The sequence below is a fragment of the Dipodomys merriami genome, unplaced genomic scaffold (assembly GCF_024711535.1).
Source record: "Dipodomys merriami isolate MVZ:Mamm:240054 unplaced genomic scaffold, mDipMer1.0.p SCAF_5, whole genome shotgun sequence".
Lineage (NCBI taxonomy): Eukaryota > Metazoa > Chordata > Mammalia > Rodentia > Heteromyidae > Dipodomys > Dipodomys merriami.
The window spans coordinates 12,167,576-12,190,994 of record NW_027206068.1 but is presented as its reverse complement, the minus strand read 5'-3'; the positions used below and the strand labels follow the sequence as shown (position 1 = coordinate 12,190,994).

At 40.5% G+C, this 23,419-nt stretch overlaps 1 non-coding gene across 1 annotated transcript; it reads left to right on the top strand.

The window, feature by feature from the left end:
- The first annotated feature begins 16,838 nt into the window (after nucleotides 1-16,838).
- Nucleotides 16,839-16,945, top strand: LOC138810302 (U6 spliceosomal RNA). Its single transcript, XR_011367099.1, has one exon. It is a non-coding gene; the product is annotated as a U6 spliceosomal RNA (small nuclear RNA).
- Nucleotides 16,946-23,419: the final 6,474 nt, after the last annotated feature.

Below are 23,419 nucleotides of genomic sequence, written 5' to 3'. Positions count from 1 at the left end.
AATGGGATTCAGTTCTCTCTTGCTTTGACACATAGGGAAGCAAATATTTGAGAGAAAAGAACATACCCTAGTTTTTCTTACTCCATCTTCAGTCTCAAATACCAAGACAGGCACTGTATTACTGAGCTAAGAATTAGAAATTTGTATTTTCTGCTAACTTGGTTGGATATAATTGCTTTTTTTTTTTTTAGCTCCACTTAACCAGGAAATTCCATGCTTTCTTACTGTTTTATAAGAAACCCCCATTTCCATTTATTTGCAGGGGAGATAGAGATGAATATAGGAATAGGACATGGATGCAAAAACAAATTCTTGTATTTTGTATTTTTTAGAAGTATTGAGATTGGGTTTTTAGACTGCAGGACAAAAATCCAGGAGTCTCACAATAAATTTGGCCGCCTGCCCCCAGATGCTGAATAAAAAGACATGATGGAAGGCAGAGAAAGGAGAGCTATTACATGGCAGTGTTGGGAAGACAGCACTGGGAGGACAGTACATCTTCAGCCATCGGGAGTACAGACAGGGGCTCAGGTGAAATAGAGAGAATGGGGGCAAAGAATGATAAAGGTATGTACAGTTAAAACAGGCCCAAGTCACAGGCATGGCCTGGTTGGCTTTTAGCTCAGTCTAGATCATTGGAGGAATTCCAGAAAAGTTATCACTTTACCATTGGAATAGTTGCCTGATGGGTGATCTCCTGTGTTTTTGGCTACTTTCTTTAAAATGATAAAGATATGCCAGTTTAGCGAGCAGTTTACCTTCCATCACAAGACACTTGTCATTGAATCCTGTTTTTCCTGGAGCCCAAGAAGACTGTAAAGTGACTGTGGCAGGAAATAGCTTAGATCAAAGGTAGTAAGTACAAGTTGGGAGGTGAGAGAGCTGTGTCTAGCTTTTAGTAATTCAAAGGCTAAGCAAAAGAATCTTTTAGGTGTGTCTTTCAGAACAACCTGTACTATGTACCAGTGGTTGTAGGTTCAGATCTGTATGTATGTGGAAAGTAAGATAGAGGAAGTGGTCTCTTTTTTGTATTCCATCTTTCTGAAAGGCAGTTAGCCACAGAGCCTCAGAGAAATAGAAACTTGAAAAAGTCTAGGAGCTTGTTTATGTGTCCTTAATAGAAACAATCCAATAGGCTGGCTATGGTGGCTCACAAATGTAATCCTAAGATCTAAGGACTGAGGTTCAAAGACAGCCAAAGGCAAACAAATCTAAAAGACTCTTAGCTCTAATTGATCAACCAAAAGGCTAAAGCAGAACTGTGGCTTAAATGTTAGAGCACCTGGCTTTGAGTGAAAAAAAGCTAAGCAAGAGAATCCAAGCCCAAGTAGTTGCACACACAAAAACAAATAAAAAACAAAATACAATATTATCTGGGGATGATCCTTGTAGTTTTGAGCTCTCTAGTCATTTTGTTGAAAGGAAAGAGATGAATTCTATTGAGTGTCTCCATTCATAGCCATGACTGCAGACACAATCTTCACCTGGTTAAGTCTTGGGTTCTGTTTCCTCATATGGAAATATGGAATAAGGATGAGTATGTGTTCACATAGAGGTCTTCTAACAAATGGTAGACATTGTCATTACAAGCTGCAAAGATTAGATATAAAGTATCACAGCTGAAATGTTCTCGGGAAATAAAATAAATGTTGTATTATGGTTTTTATGACTCTCATAAGGAAAAGGTTTTGGGTGTGATAGGAAGCCAGCATAACAGACAGGAACAAAGGCTGCCGATTTAGTGTCTAAGAAAGTTTTATTCACATCTACTGGTGTTAACAAAACATAACTATATTACTCACCTGTCTTATGAATCCAGAATTTCTTTTAAAATGATGCTTTTGAGATAGGGGATGAGAAAGGGGAGATTCACTGACACTCAAGGTGGGAAATAAAGCTTGTTTATATCTAGGTATAGTTAATTAATGTTTGCGAATTATTAGTACAATAAATCAGAATCAAGTGGGGCTATTCATATTTGAATGAAAAAGCAAGGGCATTTGCTTGCTCAAAGCCCTATTATGAATTAAAAAATCAATTTTTATTGTGTAAGCCATCATGCATCAACCAAAGGCCTCAAATGAGGGCTCTGAGCATGGGAAGCATTCATAAACTGGAAATGCTAATGTGTTAGAATTTGTATGTAGGCTCATTGTGTGGGCTTAATGGAAAACAGGCTCAAGAATTACCTTGCTGCTGCATACGTAAGCTTCATTATTTTGCATTGGTGATTTGATAGTACAGAGAAGGGTGAGTCTTTGATTTCCTCACAGCTTCACAGAACAGAAAAAGTCAGCAGCAGTTGTATTTATGGGTGCTAATTTACTGTTAGAAGACATCCTACAGCTAAAGAGCTCCCAGCTGCCTTTATCCTTTCCCAATAACTGAGGTTCGGGGGAGATCAAGAGGCCAGGACACATTCTGAGTTCCCATTGGCTTAAAGCTTTCTTCATAAGGGTGATGTTCAGACAATGGCCATCACCTGTATCTATGCTATGCTATGCTATGCTATGCTATCCTCCTCTTTTTTTGAATTGTGTTTTAAACGTGGGGTCTGGGCACTAGCTCAAGGCTAGTGCTCTACCACATGAGCCAGACCTCTATTTTTAGCTTTTTGCAGGTTAATTAGAGATAAGAGTCACGCAACTTTCTTACCTGGGCTGACTTCAGATCTTAGCCTTTTGAGTAGCTAGGGTTACAGGCATGACCCATTGGTGTCTGGGTGATTTATACTTGCACATATGATAGGCCTCCCTAGGGAGAGAGCATCTTTAAATAACTATTTTCTCTGATTTCTATGAAGGACAATTGTCAAGTGGGAAAATTTGAAACATGAAAGGAAGAAAATGAGCATCTTCTCAAGTTGCCTCCTGAGCTCACCTCTGGCACAACATAGTGGGGATATACAGTACACACAATGTATTCTGCACAGCTTTTATCAATAGCAGCTGAAAATATTTTGTATGTAACTTTTCTTTCCATTTTCCCTATTTATATACATGCAAGTGGGAATGAGTAGATATCCAAAAAATGATTATCCAAACACCAGGATCTTTGTAATGAGCTAGGGAGGAAGGCACTTGGTGAGGGACATAGAAGAGCCCTAATCTCTTGTCCTTGAGTTACTCATCATTTTAGTAGAAAATATAGATGGGAAAATGGCCCACTTCAGTGTGATAAAGGTGACCTGAAGAGCTATATGGAGACCATCTAAGTAGTTAATGTTGCTAAAGGGTTTTCTGAAGAACTGATGTCCATTTTCAGACCTGAAGGAGAAGCAAGGACTCTTCAGTTAATGGGATGATAAATGAGGAAACTGTTTTCCACAGATAACACAGCACATGCTAAGTTCCTAAAGCAACAGAACATCATGTGGCCCATTCATAAAATGATGAGGAATTCTAAGTGTCCAGAGAGAAGATGGTGGGGGTGAAGAGATGAATTGTGGGAGTTGAAGGGTAGGGTGGGATGTGGATGGAGTTAGGGCAAAGGTAGGAACAGTGAGCAAGTCAACTGGACAAAAGAAGAAACAGTGCGAATGGCTTTGGAAGATGTCCTAAGAGAAACTTTAAATTTCATCCCAAGGGGGGTAAACAGCCACTGAATCAAGAGAGAAATATGATCAGATTTGTGTTATAAGACAACTAAAATTAGTACAAAATAAACTGTCAAATAACAAATAAAATTGGAGGTGTTTATAAAAAGAACCTTGTTTGAACTTATAAAACATTGCTTCAGTTTTAGTGTAAATTTTAAAATTATAAAACATCTTTAAAAAAATAAAGTCAGTATATGTGACAAGCTGCCACATGTATTGTGTCACTCCATGATTTATAGCTGTGGAAGTGTTTATTAGAAATAAAGTTGAAGGAAAATGACCTCTTTTCAGCTCAATGATAAAATCAAACATAAAAGCATATTTGAACAGTATGTGGTAGAATTTTGGAAATGATCATTAGACCAATAATTTGATCAAAAGAATATGAATAGCTGGGCAGGGTGGCTCATGCCTGTAATCCTAGCTACTCCAGTGGCTGAGATCTGAAGATCATGGTTTGAAGCCTGCCTATAGGCTAGACAGTCCATGAGACTCCTACAGTATCTCCAAGTAACTACCAAAAAGGCAGAGCAAGAGAAACTCAGGGACCCCACCCAGGTCCTGCCCTAGGACCAACACAATAAAATAAAATCAAATAATAACGAAGAAAAGATGGACAAAACAAAGACAGCACTGAGGATACTATCTCTATGTGTGTGGATGCCCATCCATGTGCCCACCAGTACTGGAACTTGAGCTCAGGGCTCCCTACTCTTGTTCAGTTTCTTCTATTCACAACTCATACTCTACCACTTGAACCAGATCTCCATTTCTGGCTTTGTGTTGGTTACTTTGAGGTAACAGTCTTGATGATTTTTCTTCTAGGCTGGCTCTGAACATTGACCCTCATATCTCAGTTTCCTGAGTAGCTGGAATTATAGGCATGATCCACCAGCACCTTGCTTACTGAGGATTTTTTTTGGGGGTGGAGGGCAAGTCCTGGGGTTTGAACTCAGGGCCTGGGCATTTTCCTTTGTGATTATAATGAGCCCACCGAGGTAATACAGAACACTTACCCTATTCTAAAGTCATTTGATTAGGAACCTTAATTCCATCTAGAATCCTAATTCTCTTTTGTCAACTAATCCTACTCACTGGTAGGTCCTGGGATGAGGATGTAGTGATATTAAAATTACTAGTGTGTGTGTGTGTGTGTGTGTGTGTGTGTGTGTGTGTGTGTGTGTGTGTGTGTGTGTGTGTGTGTGTTTACTGAGGAATAGAATTTCTGCTTTTCAGTAGAAGACAGAATAACCACTATGTTCTTTTTTTACTGGTTTAATTTTTCATTGTGAAAATATAAGCAAAATTAATACATTGTTTTTTCTCATATAACTATAACTATATTTTTTTTCTATGCTTTGTCTTTTTTATGCTTAATAATACAGTGATTTTTCTTGTCCATTCAGGGCTTCTTTGTTCTGAACAATATTTCATTGTATCCTCAAGCCATTGCTATTTACTTTGTTTTATCTTTTTACAGAATTGTGATTTGAACTCAAGGTCTCATACTTGCTAGACTGGTACTCTACCACTTGAGCCATACCTCCAGCACTGTATTTTGCTGGTTATTTTTGAGATGGAATCTAGTGAACTTTTCTACATGGGCTGGCCCCAAACCTTGATCCTTTAGATCCCAGCCTCTTGGTAGCTATGATGATAGGCATGATTCACTGTTGCCCAGCACCATTGTTATTCTTTAAATGACATTTCAAATCAAGGGTAAGAGGACAAACTAATGAAATGGTATTTTAAAAGCTTAGCAAAATACCTAGGATACACACAGCTTTTGGGAGAGATTTTAGTAACTATAAATACGTTTAGAGAAGGGAATGGTATGGTACAGGGAGAATAAAAAGAAACATTTGTAATTTATATAATATTCCCATATTATATAATTTTGATAGCATTTTTGTATAAAAAATAAGAGATACTGTGGGAAACTCAATTTTATGATTACTTTCTATACCTTCAAGACCAAAGCTGTTGCATTAACTCCTACACCTGTGAGGGCACACAGAAGAGCCTTTACCCTTACATTATAGACAACAGGGCTTTTTTTTTTCTCTGCTCATTTTGGTTGATTAAATGCATACTAAAAATCCTTTCTTGATTAAAATTAAACTGAGTTGTTTACAGGGAAAGTAAGCTTTATTTGTGTGTGTGTGTGTGTGTGTGTGTGTGTGTGTGTGTGTATGTGTGTTCCCAAAACTAAGCATTTTATGTAGAAATTCATCCTTTCTGGATGCATTACTGGCTCACACCTATAATCCTATCTACTCAGGAAGCTGAGATCTGAGAATCATGGTTTGAAATCATCTTGGCAGGAAAGTAAGATTCTTATAGCCAATTAAACACCAGAAAACTGGAAGTAGTGCTGTGGCTCAGAGTAGTAGAGCATTACCCTTGAGCCAAAAACCTCTGGGACAGTGCTTAGGCCCTGAGTTCAAACTCCACAACTAACAAAAAATCTGGACTTCTGTATTTATTTTTGATGTTTGGAGCATGGAGACAGAAAGAAGCGCGTAGAGCTTGGTTCATTTTCATTTGTCACTTACCTACCGTATCCCAGGTGATGGCACCTTCAGTATCTTCCCTGTGAAGTCTTATTCCATTTCCTAGAAATTAAGGATCAGAGACTTATAACTATCAGGGTTGCACAGCTAGGGCCTGATTGGTTGGCATTTGAATCCTTGGCCCAGGCCATGTTTCTGTTTCTATTCTCTCTTTGCTTAGCTTCTTAGCAACCCTCTAAGTGATTTTTTTTTTTCCTTCAGTAAGTTGTCCCTTTGGAATCAAGGAAAATCTTAGAACAGTTCTCCCTGAATTCTTCATCCCTTAAGGCTGTGGCTGTATTCCTGGGCAATCTAACACCTAAAGCCAGTTTAGACAAAGAGTCTAGCACTGTATACACTAATACAGATTCCATACCATTCAAGGCAAAAACTAAGCCTTATGAGGAAAAATCATAGGGATTTAGACTTTCCTAGTCATTTTGCTAGAATTGCTTATATTTCCTGACAGCCAATTTTTCCAGGTAATTGGCCTCAGCTCAGCCTGACCCTTTGTTAAAGCTCAGGCATCTGTTCGATCTTGCTGCTGATCGCTGTGGGAACCAATTTCTCCGAGCAAGACTTGGTGTGTAGTGAATGCATCTGTGTGGACCACATGGGCCCTTTCAGCTCATGGGATGTGTGCTAACTTGGAGCTGTTTGCTTTCAAGGTGCCATTTGCATTATCAGCAAAGAATATGGAAAACAGCTCAATTTCAGCTGATTACTCACGAAAGCGCTTGGGAGCTGCTCTGTAATTTTCAGCCCTGCTTGCTGGGCTCTTCAGCAACGTTTGCAGGCAAATTTAATGGAACATATTCAGCCTGGCTGAATGGCAGACAGAGCAGGCACCGGCTTCCTGTTTCCTTTGTTTGGAAGCATCTGTTAGCATAACATAGTAAACATTTTTTAAAAAACCATTCTGCATGCAGTTATCTATGGGGAGTCTTAGATGGAGACTGCTCTGGTTTGCTTGTAACTCTCACCCTCTCCCCTGCCCTCATCCCCAAGAAACTGTCTGTTGCCCTAGGCCAGTGGAATCACTCTAGTAATATTTAGTTGTGGTGATTGTTGTAAATGCCTCCTGGCCATCTCGTAGCTAATCTCTAAAACATTGAAATCAGATTTTAAGATCCCAGGCTTCCAAAATCCAGGAGTCCCATATTAGGTCTGGCTGCTCACCTTCATAGGCCAAATAAAGAAACATGGTGAAGGACAGAGAAAGTTAAATGGCAGCCACGGGAAGACAGCACTTCAGTACATCTTCAGCCATCCTCAGATGTACAGACATTCACTTCAGGTTCAAGAGGGAAAACTAGAGATAGAGGATGAGAATGGTATGCATAGTTAAAATAGTCCTAAATTGCAGGTGCGATCTGTGATTATTATCTAAGTCTGCTAATTTGGACTAGTTCCAGAAAAGTTATCCCTTTATTATTGGATCAGAACAGGAACAAGGTAGTCTCCTGAGGTGTTGGGGGCTGTTTACTATGATAAGAAGATGACATTGGTTGTTGGATGGGGAGTTTGCCTTCCACTCAAGATTGATATTTGTGAATCTGGTCTTGTAGCTCATGTTGATTGCAAAATTAACTGCAGCAGAGAATAGTGGTGATCAAAGGACACAGATACAAAGATGGAGACTTTTCTTCTTTTTGTTTGGTCATGGGCTTGAACTCGGTGCCTAGGCACTGTCCCTGAGCTCTTTTCCTCATGGCTAATGCTCTATCACTTTGAGCCACAGCTCCACTTCTGGTTTTCTGGTGGTTTGTTAGAGATAAGAATCTCAGGGACTTTCCTGCCTGGGATTTTTTTTAAATTGCAATCATCAGATCTCAGCCTCCTGAGTAGCTAGGATTACAAGTGTGAGCCACAGTGCCCAGCAAAGATGGAGACTTTCAAAATTGCCTGTTATATGAATAATCTCTAGCCCTGTGGCTACAGATTCTCACGCAATAGTACAGCTGCCTGCTGTGCAAAAGGGTGTCCTCATTCACACTTTTCACCCTTCACAGTGCCAATGAATGGATCTTAGTAAATGAAGATTCCTGTTCAGTGGGTGGGCTTCTGGTTTTACATTTTCCCCAATGCCCTGATACTAGATGTCTACTCAGTGACACATACCTTCCCTTCCCTGCCCTTCCCTGCCCTTCCCTGCCCTTCCCTGCCCTTCCCTTCTCTTCCCTTCCCTTTCCCTTCCTTTCCCTTCCTTTCCCTTCCCTCCCCTCCCTCCCTCTTCTCAGTCCCTCCCTCCATCTCTCTGTTCCTCCCTCCCTTCCTCCCTTCCTCCCTCCCTTCCTTCCTTCCTTCCTTCCTTCCTTCCTTCCTTCCTTCCTTCCTTTCTTCCTTCCTTCCTTCCTTCCTTCCTTCCTTCCTTCCTTCCTTCCTTCCTTCCTTCCTTCCTTCCTTCCTTCCTTCCTTCCTTCCTTCTTTCCTGTTAGGTTTTGAAAAAGAGGTAGCCAAGTAAGAACAGCACGTGGTATTCAGGTAAAGGGTAGGTTTATTCATCGTTCTGGCTGGCACCAGGCCATGTTGGCCCTCCACGCAGCTGGGAAAGGCCTGGGAAAGAAAGAGAGCTGGGAAAGAGAAGGCAGCTAGAAAAGAGAGCGCTGGGAAAGAGAAGAGAGCTGGGAAAGAGAGCTAGGAAAGAGAGAGAGAAAGAGCTGCAAAAGAGCTGAGAAGGAAAGAGCTGAGAGAGCTAGAAAAGAGAGAAAAGAGCTAGAAAAGAGAGCATCTAGGAAAGGTGTGAAAGAGAGAGCTAGGAAAGAGAAGGAAGCTGGGAAAGAGAAGAGAAGGAAAGAGCTGAGAAAGAGCTAGAAAAGAGCAGAGAGAGGGCATCTGGGCCTGGGCTAGGCCTTATCTAGGACATGGGCAGAGAAAGGTGTGGCCACATCAAATTCAGATGTGACCTCAGCAGATGCAGATGTGACCTCTTCCAGGTGTGCCAGTTGCCTAGGTAATACAGGTACTGGGTAGAGACTTTGCTGGGAGGAGGGTGGAGTCTGCTCGCCATCTAGGAGGGGACCTTACCCTCCCTCCCTCCCTCCCTCCCTCCCTCCCTCCCTCCCTCCCTTCCTTCCTTCCTTCCTTCCTTCCTTCCTTCCTTCCTTCCTTCCTTCCTTCCTTCCTTCCTTCCTTCCTTCCTTCCTTCCTGTCTTCCTTCCTTTTTCTTTTTATTATTTTTATTTGAAAATGCTAAAATATAGAGGGATTACAGTTACATAAGTCAGGTAAACAGTACATTCCTTTTGGATAATGTCACTCCTTTCCTCCCATCCCGCCTACAAGTTGTATAGTTCATTTTCAACACAATGTTCAGTGAGTACCATTGCTGCATTTGTTTACCCTTTGTCCCTCCAATTCTGTGCTTTGCCTTACATTCCCACAGACATATAGACAAATGACACAAAAAGAAAAGAAAGCAAAAATAGCAAAAAAGAAAAAAAAAACCTCTTGTTTTCATTTTGATAAGTATTATTTTGTATGATCAGATGCACATAGGCATTGTGCCTTTCTGTTCTTCTTCCAAGAGTGTTCTTTGGTCTCACTGTGTGTGAATACTTAAAGACCTATATAATTTATTTTGTCCCAGTGTATTTTAGATCTAGCTTCTATATACAAGAGAAAACCTGAGCCATTTCTCTCTCTCTGAGTTTGGTTTATCTCATTTAACATGATTTGTTCTAGGTCCATCCATTTCCCTGCAAATGACATATTATTCTTTCTAATGGCACTATAAAGTTCCATTGTGTATAGGTACCATGTTTTTTGGATCCACTCATCTATTGTAGAGCATCTAAGCAGTTTCTACAACCTGGCTATTGTGACTAGGGCAGCAATGAACATGGGTGTGCAAGTGTCTTCCTTCCTCCCTCCCTCCCTTCCTCCTTCCTTCCTTCCTTCTATCCCTCCCTCTCTCTCTCCCTCCCTCCCTCCCTCCTTCTTTCCTTTTTTCCTCCCTCCCTCCCTCCATCCCTCCTTCTTTCTTTCTTTCTCTCCACCCCCCCTTATATTTTGCTATGAGATTTAAACTCAGAGCCTCCTGCTTAGCAGTCTCAGGCTGTCCACCACTCTAGCCATGTTCTCAGCCCTTTGTTGCTTTAGTTTTTTTAGTACAGAGGGGTTACAGTTACATAAGTAAGGTAATAAGTACATTTCTTGTCAAACTTGTTATCCCTTCCCTTATTTTTCTCCTATTTTCCCTCCTCCCACCCAAAGTTGTACACATCATTTCTGACATGTTGTCTTGAGTATATTGCTGTTGCATTGGTCCCCCTCTTGTCCTTTGTCTCACAATTCTGTTGTTCCCCTTCCCTTCCCTAATTCAAATAAATGTATATACAATACCAGGGTACAAGAATCAAATACAGTGACAACAGGGGATATACCATAGGGGGAAGAACACACAAAAGAAACAAAAAAATCATATAGTACATTAAAACCAACAATGAAAAACTTCTTGTGTCCATGTCTTGGAGTTCATTTCTCTTAGTATTATCTTATATGGTTATAGTTACATAGCTATTGAGCTATCCTGCTCATCTGCTAAAATTATCCTAGACATATGCTAATTATTGCAAATAAGGGAAACCATGGGACCTATGTTTCTTTGGGTCTGGCTTACTTCACTTAATATTATTTTTTTGAAGGGCAGTGTCATTCTTTCTGATGGAATCAGAGGATTCCATTGTATGTATGTATGTATGTATGTATGTATGTATGTATGTATGTATGTATGTATGTAGATAGATAGATAGATAGATGGCTAGATAGATAGCTAGATAGCTAGATAAATAGATAGATATCCTTGATTCATTTATCTACTGAGGGGCATCTGCTTTCCAGAGTGGTTGAATGAGTTTACACTCCCACCAACAGTGCAGTAGGGTCCCCTTTTGGCCACATCCCCTCCAGCATCTGTTGTTATTAAATTTCTTGATTATAGACATTCTAACTGGGGTGAGATGGAATCTCAATGTTGTTTTGATTTGCATTTCTTTTCTGGCTAGAAAAGTTAAGCATTTATTCATGTGTCTTAGACATTCTTATTTCCTCTTTACATAAGTCTCTCTTTAAGTTTTTAGCCCACTTATTAATGGGGTGGTTGTTTCTTTGGGGATTTGTTGTTGGGGGATTTAATTTTTTGAGTTCCAGGTATATTTTAGATATGAGACCCTTGTCCGTTGTATGGCTAGTGAAGATCTTCTCCCAATCTGTGGGCTTTCTATTGATCTTGCTAGCTATGTCCTTTGCCCTGCAGGAGCTCTGCAATTTCATGCAATCCCATTTGTCCAACCTTTCTTTGATTTGCTGTGTTTCTGGCTCTTTATTAAGAAAATTTCGGCCTGTGCCAACGAGACCTAGGGTTTCTCTTATTCTTTCCTGTAATGTTTTCAGGGTGTCTGCTTTGACTTTGAGGTCTTTGATCCATTTGGAGTTGATTCTGGTGCAGGGTGATATATAAGGATCTAGCTTTAGTTTTCTACAGGTATTTAACCTATTTTGCCTGCACCATTTACTGAAGAGGCTGTTTTTCTTCCATCCTATTTTTTTTTACTCCCTCATTGAAGATTAGGTGGCTAGAGGTCTGTGGGTTCATTTCTGGGTCTTCAGTTATATTTCATTGGTCCTCAGGTCTGTTCTTCTGCCAGTACTCAGCTATTTTGGTTACTATGACTTTGTAATAGAGTGTGAAGTTTGGTATTGATATTCCTCTAGCACTGTTCTTTCTGCTAAGGATTGTTTTTGCTATTCAGGGTCTTTTATTGTTTCATATGAATTTTTAGATTGCTTCTTTGATTTCACTGAAGAATGAGGTTGGGATATTGATGGGCATTTGCTTTAGTATTTGTGTGTGTGTGTGTGTGTGTGTGTGTGTGTGTGTGTGTGTGTGTGTGTGTGTGTGTGTGTGTGTGTGTGTGTGTGTGTGTGTGCGCCAGAATTGGACCTTGAATTCAGGGCCAGGGTACTGTCTGTTTTTCTACTCAAGGCTGGTGCTTTGGTGCTTAATTGAAGATAAGAGCCTCATGGACTTTCCTGCCCAGGCTAGCTTTAAACCATGGTCCTTAGCTTCTTGAGTAATAGGATTACAGATGTTAGCCACTGGTACCCAGCTTTGCTATAGTTCTTTTTCAGATAAGGTCTTGTGTTGTTCCCAGGATGAGATCTCCATCTCCCATGTACCTGGGAGACCAAGTCAGTTTTTTTGGATATTGCTATGTGTAGGTCTATTTTACAGGATTGTATTAAATTTATATGAATTTACTAATTTTTAAAAATATAAGCTCTGTAGGTTTAATATAAGCAAGATGTTTTGCAAGAAAAGCAAATATCTAAGAACACTGTTGAAAACATAGCTTCAAAAATTATATATTATTTTAACCTGATGCAGTGCTCAAACCTGTAATTCTAGGTACTTGTGAGGCAGAGAAATCATGATTTGAGGTCAGCCTGGACATAAAAAATTGTGAGACTTTCTCTCAATCAAGGCTGGACATAAAAATTTGTGAGACATTCTCTCAATCAAGGCTGGATACAGTGGTATATTTGTCTCTCATATACAATGTCCTGCCATCTCTAGCACTGCCAAAAATAAAAATAAAAACTAAAAAGAAAATAAAATGTTCTCTTTAAAGAAATACATATAAAATGTTCTCTTTAAAGAAATACATATATATATGTATTTCTTTAAAGAGAACATACATATATGTATATATGTGTGTATATATATATATATATATATGTATATATATATATATATATGAACCCTACAGGACTGGACAGAAATTAGGTATGATGGAATTTACCTTACAAAAATCCCAAATCAGCCTATGTGAGGGCTTAGCTTGCTACTTTTATTGATTAACTTTGCAACTGTTGCTGCTAATTAACATGCACTTATTGGTGCTGCTTCTGAGTTTTGATGCTCTCTTTCCTGTGAGAAGGTGGTACAAAGAAAGGAAGAACAAAAGAACAGCCTACAACCCAGTAAAGCCTAGCCAAGCATCAGGATCCTGTCTAGGAGATGCCTGGACCCCCTCCTGCCTTCTTCCTGGACTAGGTGAAAACTTTGCTACCATGATGGCTCTTGGCATTTGGCATGAAAACACATGTCTTGTAGCTTCATGGGAACAAACAACCAGGAACAAAAATAACTACTAAAATAATGTGATAGATGCTATGGAAAGAGGGGAGGAAGGGAGGGAGGGAGGGAAGAAGGAAAGAAAGAAGCAAGGAAGGAAGGAAAGAAGGAAAGAAGAAGAGGGAAAGCAGAAGAGAGAAAGGAGGGGAAAAGAAATAAAAAGGAAAGGAGAAAGGGAGGGAAGTAAGAAAGTCACAGGTGAGGTGGTGAGGTTCTGTAATTCTCAGTGTCCTCTTCTGTCCTCTATATTATGAATTAAATGAGATGATGGGCTACCCAGAGAGGAACATCATATTCATGTACAAATTTAAGTTTCCCAGACACACAGCTATTTTGAACCCTGAGAGCCTGTGATGTAATTTAAAACCACAGCTTCCATTCTGCAGTAATTATACTACCACCTTTAAGGCAAATAAAGAACTACTCTGGAAATTTATATAGAAGATAATGTAGCTCACTAAACCAATCCCATATTACAACTTCAGTAGTTTCCAAAGGCCAGTCCAGGCATGAAAGTGTGTGAGACTCTGTCTCAATCAATGGCTGGGTGCAATGGTTGGTATATGCCTGCCATCCAAGCAACAAAGGGAAATAAATAGGAACATGGAAATCCAGTCTGAACTGGACCTGAACTGCTATTTTGAAAATAAATAACACAAAATGGACTGTTGAAGTAATTCAAGTAGTATAACACCTGCTTAAGCAAGCAGAGGATCTGAGTTCAAATCCTAGTACTGCCAGAAATTAATTGTATATTTTCTTATAAATATGTAAGTATAGATATATGGGATTTTTGTCCTCATTCATAATACTTCTAGATAAAAATCTTCTCTCAGTCATCAAAAATGTCCAATCAATTGTTTTTTTTTTTTTTACAAGCATCTGGTTTTTCTGCTCATTTTGGGTAATAGGTAGTCCTGCAATTACATTAAGTTGCAAACAGTTCTAACTCAGCACAACACCCAAAACATCACTCTTCTGAAATGGCTGACTTGCTTTCCCTTTCCACAGATCTGGTGCTGGGAGTCGGAAGAGGGCTGTGGATTCTTGCTTCTTCTTCAGGAAGCCAGTCCACAGCTTCAAAAATAAATTTGAGTCCTACAACTAGGAAAAACACAGGCAAACTGGGGTAAATGGTTATCCTACGCTTCTCCTGTGGTCTACTCATACATATGTATATATGGGTATATGTTTCTATGCATACATGTAGGGGTAGATGCATATAGATGTATGCATGAATGTATATGAATGTATTCTTATATATGCATATGTATCATATATGTACATGTACGTTTTACCATAAACTTTTGTTATGTAAATTTAAAGAAGACAGCTCTGCTGAGCACAGGTGTCTCAAAGCTGTAATTCTAGTTACTTTGGAGGCTAAGATCTGAGAATCAAGATTCTAAGCCAGCCTGGGAAGGCAATCTGTGAATCTCCTATCTCTAGATAAGTAGTAAAAAGCCAGAAGTTCAGGTGTAGATCAAGTGATAGAGTCCCAGATGTGACCCTCCTCCTCCCCCCACCCACTCCCCTCCCGAAAATAAAAGAGCATAGGCCGCAGTTCAAGCCCAGTACTTGCCCTAAGGGTGGGGGTGGGAAGGGACTGTGATTGTATCAAAAACTGAGGGAGGATACGCTGAACTCATTAATAATTTTTTCATATTTAAGCTACATGGCAACTTGCCGTAATTAAAAGAGAAGACACTTTGATGTACTTTCAAACTTAAAATTGTAAAAGCAATCTTGCACTTGGAAAATTTCCCTCCAGGTTCTGTCTCCTTGAGCTTTTTCAGTGGGGACCAGGAGATGGGGCAGCCAGGGTGGTGGGAAGAAACTTCCTGCAGGATTTGAGTTTGCGGTGGTGAGAGTTAATGCAGTACTGGGTCCAGGCTCTGACACCTGGGGGTTGCACTATTTCAGCAGGTGTGCAGAATGAGCTGACCTTCTCGTTAATGGTCTTGGAGATGGAACTGTCATGTCTCAGAGATTGGCTTCTGAGCTGTCTCATTATTGCCTCATAAATTGTGAGCCATTCCTCAGCAAGATGCACGCATGGAACACTCACCTGTCACCACAAGAGTCTCCTTCGTTCTTTTTGCTTCAAGTGTTTCTCATGTGACAATCTTACAGAAACCTGACCAGTCTGAAGTGGATGGTGACCAGCTGAGACTGACGAGGGACCCCATCCCTCCTGGAGAGATGGAGAGAGTACAAAGGGAAAAAATGGAACCAGTGGGTCCCAGGTCTGCCATGAGACCTGCCACAATCCTGCAGCTCCCACATTCCTACTTAGTGTCCCAGATTGGTATAAACCCCAACAACCTAAATGTGCTAATGTACAGAAACAAAAATATTATAGATGAAGTTCCAAATTCAAACTTAGGTTCAATTGCATAGAAGTTAAGAAATTCAACTATGTAAATATTGTGAATGTATGTGGATATATACATGTTTATATATAAAATCATCTAAAATATCATAAAATACTTGACATTTTAGCTGAAAAATTCTTCATTTTAAAATCTCTCTCTGTCTCTGTCAGTCTGTCTGTCTGTCTATCTGTCTGTCTCTGTCTTTCTCATGCCACTACAGAGCCATATCTCCACTTCTGGCTCTTTAGTGACTAACTGGAGATAGTCTCACTGATTTTCCTGCCCCAGCTGGCTTCACATGTGATCCTCAGATCCTACCCTCTTGAGTAGCTAGGATTTCAGGTGTGAAGGCCTCTGGCTCCTGGCCAAAATGTTTATCATAAAATAAAAACTTTTCGCCAAGTCAGGTAAGAGCTGACCCAACTTCTTGCCGGTTATTCTGCTACTCTGATCTATGCTCCAGCTCTCTCGAGCTTCATTGAGTTCTACTCTAGAGCTTCTTGCAAGAATCTCTACAACCTGTGCTCCTTGTCTGGAACATTCTTCTCTCCATTGGCTACCTTCTAGGCATTCATACTTTCCCATTGTCTCCTGGGTTCCTCCAGGGCTTCTCCGTGCTGTCCCTGAACTCCACACTGCTGTTCTTGCCTCACACAGCTCAGAGTCCCTTATGTCCATGCAGGATTGTGCAGGTGAGAGGCAGCATCTCTGCAATGGGCTGTGAGCACATTATCAGCACAATCTTGATCTGCCAGACAGGTACTCAACACTGTTGATCAAATCATTGAAGGGGAAAGATCGTGAGAAATTAACTTTTGTAACCAGTTAAGATAAATTGGCAGGTGATTCCTTTTTCCCTTTCTGTATCATAAAACAAATGTAATAAATTAAAAGTAATTTAAACTATTCATCATTCAATTTTGACAAATGAAATCCACCCCACCCCCCCAGTCCTAAAGGCCTAAGCACTATCTCTGAGCATTCTTCCACAAGTTTAGCACTGTACCACTTGAGCTCTACTTCTAGCTTTTTGCTGGTTAATTGTAGATATGAGTCTCACAGCGATCATTGAACTACTCAGCCCAGTCTCCGAAGTAGCTTGAACAGGCATGAGCTACTGATGTCCAGCTAACAAATGAGATTTATTTTTGTACTCTCTTTAAGATTTTGTTTGTGTGTTGGCTTTGGCAGCACGTATACTAAAATTGGAATGATACAGAGAAGATTAGCACGGCCCCTGCGCAAGGAGGACACGCAAATTCGTGAAGCGTTGCATAATTTTATGAGAGCTATTCAGTGATGGAGAGCTATGCCCTAGGAACAACTGCCAGATCCACAGAAAAGATTCACTGCTTCTACAGACGGTTATGCCCTGTCAAATTTACTAAACCTAGGGGGGCGGTAGGGGTCGGGGGGGGGGGGGAAGACTAGTGAGTTTATGTATATCCTGTTCCTTGTTGTACCTATGTAGGACTTCTGAGTTGTATAGTAAAGATTTTCACTAATAAAACTTCTTCTCACTGTCCAAACAAAAAACAAAAAAAAGATTTTGTTTGTATCTGCTTACTTTAATAACTTGTTATGACACGTTATGTAAGGTTTTGAATTGGTAAGCATGTTAGTCAGACTTTCTGTCATCCTGACACAATAGCTCAAGTAAATGGCTCAAGAGAGGAAGGATTTATTTTGGCTCATGGTTTCATAGGATTCGCCCATTGTTATTTGGTCCCATGTGTTCGGGTAGGCAGGAATGTGTGTTAGAGTAGGCCTTTTATCTCATGGCACCTAGGAAGAAGAGGGCAAGGGAAGGAGGAAGACAGAGAGAGGGGGAGAGAGAAAAGGGAGAAAGAGAACGAGTGAGACAGACAAAAGACAAAAAGAAAAAGAGACAGAATAGAGACCCAGAAACACAACAAATCAAAGAAAGTTTGGACAAATGGGATTGCATGAAGTTGCAGAGCTTCTGCATGGCAAAGGACATAGTTAGCAAGATCCATAGAAAGCCCACAGATTGAAAGAAGATCTTCACTAGCCATACAACAGACAAGAGTCTCATATCTAAAATATACCTGGAACTCAAAAAATTAAATCCTCCAACAACAAATCCTCAAAGAAACAACAGCCCAATAAATAAGTGGGCTAAAGACTTAAAGAGAAACTTCTCTGAAGAGGAAAGAAGGATAGCCAAAAGACACATGAAGAAATGCTCAACCTCTCTAGCCATAAAAGAAATGCACATCAAAACAACATTGAGATACCACCTCACCCCAGTTAGAATGGCTATAATCAAGAACTCTAATAACAACAGATGCTGGAGGGGATGTGGACAGAAGAGAACCCTACTGCATTGTTGGTGGGAGTATAAACTTGTTCAACCACTTTGGAAAGTAGTATGGAGGTTCCTCAAAAGACTCCACATAGAGCTCCCCTATGACCCAGCAATCCCACCTTTGGGCATTTACCAAATGATCACAAACAAGACCATACCAAAGCTACCAGCACAACTATGATTATTGCAGCATTATTTACCATAGCTAAGATATGCAACCAACCCAGATGCCCCTCAGTAGATGAATGGATCAAGAAAATGTGGTATATATACACAATGGAATTCTATGCCTCCATCACAAAGAATGACATTGCCCCATTTGTTAGGAAATGAAAGATTTGGAAAAAAATATATTAAGTGAAGTAAGCCAGGCCTAAAGAATTACTAGTATATGTCTGAGACAAGCAGAAACAGTCAGATAAGTTGATGTTAGGCGAAATGAACCCCAAGATAAGGATTCAAATTTTTTTCTTTCTTGTGATTGTTTCTAATATATTTATAAGACGATTTCTTTGTTGCTTTGTATGTCCCTCCCCCAGGGTATAACCCCTGTTTTCACTGTCTTTGATGTTGGTATAGTTTGTGGAGGGGAAGGGAAAAAACAAATTTTTTGTTTGGTTGGTCATGGGGCTTGAACTCTGGGCCTGGGTGCTGTCCCTCAGTTCTTTAGCTCAAGGCAAGCACTCTACTGCTTGAGCTACAGCGCCACTTCTGGTTTTCTGGTGGTTTATTGGAGACAGGAGTCTCATGGTCTTTCCTGCCTGGGCTGGCTTTGAACCATGATCCTCAGATCTCAGCCTCCGGAGTAGCTAGGATTACAGGCGTGAGCCACCAGCTCCCGGGAAACAAATTGTTTAAATAGGGATACAGGTGCACCCATTGCAACAATGAGATTTACAAGACATTATGTCAAAAAAACGAACTTTCAACTTTGGCCGGGGGCTGGGTGTGGGGTGGGGTGTGGGGAAAGGGGGGACAAAGGGGTGGGGTGGGGGGGAGATGGGAAGGGATGGGAAGGGGAAACAAAGGAGGAGGCAACAATGCTTGATAAGAAATGTACTCATTATCTTGCCCATGTAATTGTAACCCCTCTGTACGGTATTTTCACAATTAAAAAAAAAGAAAGAAAAAGAGCCAGAAAAAAGTCAGAGAAAAGGAGAAACAGAGAGACAATGGATCCTGAGAAAAGACACAGTCTCTCAGGTAGCCCTACTTGCAGAGGCCCAATCTCATAAAGTTTCGGAACATTCTATTACATATCTTTCTGCCTGGCCCAGAAACCAAGCCAGTACAAGAACCAAGCCTTCATCAGTACCTGAGCTTTTTGGAGGAAAACGTTCCAAGCCATAGCAAGCTGTACTTTCCTCATTCTCTTCTTACTTTTGCAGTGTTTCTGACACAGTGTGTTTTCTAAGCCCTGTGAGGTAGAGGCATGAACAGTCTCTTGTTTCTTACAGCCACCACCTCCCTCGCCTGTCGTTCCAGTTACTTTTTAGGATCCCATAACATTAATTATTTCTCATTCAAACTGCTGTCTGGTGCAGTTTTAAACCCAAAATCCTATTCTCCCATTTCTCTCTAGCTAAATAATAGTCTTTAGAATCTGCAGCTGGAAGGATATACTTCATTTTGTCACCTCTTTCTAGAGGGCTTTAAGGGAAGAGAGAAGCTATGCTCCATACTAGTGAACAGTGGCCCTGATCTTACTACTGGCCACTATAGTTGGCTGCTAATAAGGTCTACTGATTTGGCTTTTGCCCCATGCATTTCTCATGGCTCAAAAAAGGGACAATGGTATTCTTTCAAGCCATGTCATTGGCCTACACCCTCAACCCAGAGTATAAATTAGATCTTACTTTACTTGATTAGTAGGAAATGGAGTTCATGCCTCAGCTCCCTGTGTGAGCCAGGAAAGCTTCTAATTTCTTCTTCACATGCTACTAGGGGACACAGTGCTATTGGGTAGACTGTAATCGTCTAGCCAGGCTGATACCATCACAAATCCTTCTTGTTCCTGTCCTCAGCAAGCTTCTGCCATGAGGCTATCCTCAAAATGGGCCCACAGAGATTTTGTGTGTGTGTGTGTGTGTGTGTGTGTGTGTGTGTGTGTGTGTGTGTGTGTGTGCGTCAGGTCTTCGTCCATCCCACGAAAGATGGTTGGGGTGGGGTCCAAGAAAAGGTAAGTGCGCCGATTGCCCGTTCCCCAGCCTCCCTTAGCCTGGGAGACAATCAGACACATTGGGGAGTCAAGTCAAGCAGGAACTCATTTATTACCACACAGCAAGCACTTTTTAAAGCAAAAGACTGAGTGGGAGGGGAGGAAACGGAACCAATCAATCACTGTAAAAGTCATACCCTATCATGCACCTAAGCTTCCACGAGCTGTTTACACACTGAACATAAAGAAATCAGGCTTTGCTGCCTGTGTGCCCCACCTGTGTGTATGTGTACACTGGTACTGGGCCTTGAAATCAGGGCCCAGGCTGTGTCCCTGAGCTCTTCGCTCAAGACTGGTACTCTACCATTTGACCCACGGCTCCACTTCTGGCTTTTTGCTGGTTAGTTGGAATTAAGAGTCTCAGACTTTTCTGCCAGGGCTAGCATTGAACTGTGATTTTCAGATCTCAGCTTCCTGAGTGAACCAATAGTGTCTGGATAATCTGCAGATTTTGAAGCAATTTAGACAGCTGGTTAATGCTTGTACCCTCTTGCCAGGAGTACCTTCGATCTCTTAAAGCTATTCTTTGGCGTCCTAATTTCTGAGCAACCTGAGAGGACACTTATAAAAGAAAGAGGAGAACAAACTTTCTCATCATGAAAATCTATTCCTCCTATGGTTCCAAATTCTATTGCCCAGGTGGTTTGCAGTGCCTGGAGGGCTGTGGAGCTTATGACTGTGTTGTTCTCTCTTAGCAAGTGTCCAGCACAAGCTGGTTTTGCCCAATTAAAAACTGTCTGGGGTGGTTCTTCTCTTTCTCTTGATTATATGTGATGGGTTGCTGGATAGATATATACACACTCATTAAATTATATTCTTTATGTGCAGTTTATTGAGTAGAAATGATACCTCAAGCAAAGCTGTTTCCAAATGGTGAGTGGAACTGTTTGTCTTCTTCAACAGTGGGTTATAGATTTGTAAATGGTGCTCTGCAAACACCATGTATATCAAGTTTTTTTCCCCCTAGGGATTACTTGATTGACTAAAAGATAATGTAACGATTTTTCTAGCTCTTGGCAAGTTTCATTATGTTGTTTTCCCAAAGGATTTCCAATGTCACAGTAAGTTAGAATTACAAGTATGACAACAACCTTTATACTTAAGGGTTATTTTTTTCAAAAAGCATTCCTAGATGTGAAACAGTATATACATTTTTATTTCTTTGATTAATATGAAAGGAAACATATATGTAGATATTAGGCTAATTTGTATTTGTGTTTGTGAGAACTGCCTGCTTTTATTCTTTATAATTTCTCACTGGGGTTTTGATGGTCTCTTTATATTTTGATTTCTGTAAATGTTGTCATGGAGTTGTTTATTATCTAAAGCAAATGATTTTATGGAAAGTGCTGTTTATTCCCAGGGGCTAGAACTTGAGAACAAATTGAGCAAGGTAGGTAAAGCCCTGGCTATAGGTTGTAGGGGTTTGTCAGTTGCCTCTCTGTGATTCTGGGACATTGTCACCCCCTCTTTGTCCAGTTCTCTCTCCAGGTCTGCCCATCTACCATGAACCACACAGTTGCCTAGTGGTAGGAAATCCTCTTAGTAGAGCTGTGTGTTTCTTTTTTTTTTTTTAATGAACTTTTAACTATCAGTTAATGTAAGCCTCTTTTTTAACTTTAAAATTTTTATTTTATTTTATTTATTTTTTGCCAGTCATGGGGCCTGGACTCTGGGCCTGGGAGCTGTCCCTGAGCTCTTCAGCTCAAGGCTAGCACTCTACCACTTGAGCCACAGAGCCACTTCTGGCCTTTTCTGCTTATGTGGTGCTGAGGAATTGAACCCAGGGCCTCATGCATGCGAGGCAAGCGCTCTACCACTGAGCCATCTTCCCAGCCCCATGTGTTTCCTTTTATGATTGTGTGTGTGTGTGTGTGTGTGTGTGTGTGTGTGTGTGTGTGTGTGTGTGTGTGCGCATGTGTATGTGCGTGCGTGTGTGTGTGTGTATGTTTGTGTGTGTGTGTGTGTGCGTGTGCCAGACCTAAAGCTTGAACCCAGGGCCTGAGAGCTGTTCTTAGGCTTTTTTTGCTCAAGGCTAGCATTCTACCACTTGAATCACAGCTCTGCTATTGCTTTTTTGGTAGTTAATTGGAGATAAGAGTCTCACATACATTCCTGTCTGGGCTGACTTCAAACTACGATCTTCAGATCTAAGCCTCCTGAGTATGTAGGATTACAGGTGTGAGCCTTGGGTGTACAGCTATGACAGGGAGTTTTAACCTGAGATACAGGGAAGTTCTTATTTTTACCTACTTCCCAGGAGACATAGGGACTGGGGAGGATCAGGGTGGGAATGTCAGGTATAACTTTGAATGAAGGCCCTGGCAAGAATTCAACCTCTCTTGTCAAAGCAATACACTTTTATTTATAATATTTTGAAATTTCAAGTAGGGAAAAAGAATTTGTTACATAAACTGTATGTAATATTTTTATAAATGTCAAAACAGAGAAGAGCCTATAAAAGGTTGAGAAAATCTATTCTGCTTCTTTTTTAAAAAGTTAATTTACTTTATTGTTATTATAGAAGTGATGTACAGAGGGATTACAATGATCTGAGTTAGGTAATGAATATATTTCCTTTCATACAGTGTCTTCCGTTCCGTCATTCTCTCCCAGTCCCTCCCTCCTGTCTCTACCCACTTGTTTAGTTCACTTTCATCAATGTCCAGTGAGCTCCACTATTGTACTTTTCACTCTTTTCCACTTGAGTTCCGTACCCTCCACCCTACCCTCCCAAAGATGGCATGTGAGTAAACCATAATAAGGTAAAGAAGTCAAAATCATCAAAACTAAAAACAAAACAACAAAAAAACCCACCATAAAAGTCTTTTGTTTCCATATCTTGGAGTTTGTTTCAATATGTATATTATTTTATATAAATATGAAGAGGTACTTAGGCTTTGTGCCTTTGTGATTCTCTCCAATAAGTATCCTCTGTGGGTCTCACTATATGTGAGTATCTGAATCCTGTATAATATGTCACATTTCAGTGTGTTTTAGATCTAACTTCTACCTATCACAGAGAACATGTGCTGTTTGACTCTCTGAGTTGGCTTACCTCACTTAACATGATTTGTTCTGGCTCCATCCATTTCCCTGCAAATGACATTATTTATTCTTCTTATTGGCTATGTAAAGTTCCATTGCATATAGGTACCACACTTTTTGGATTCACTCATCTATTGTAGGGCATTGGGCTGTTTCCATAT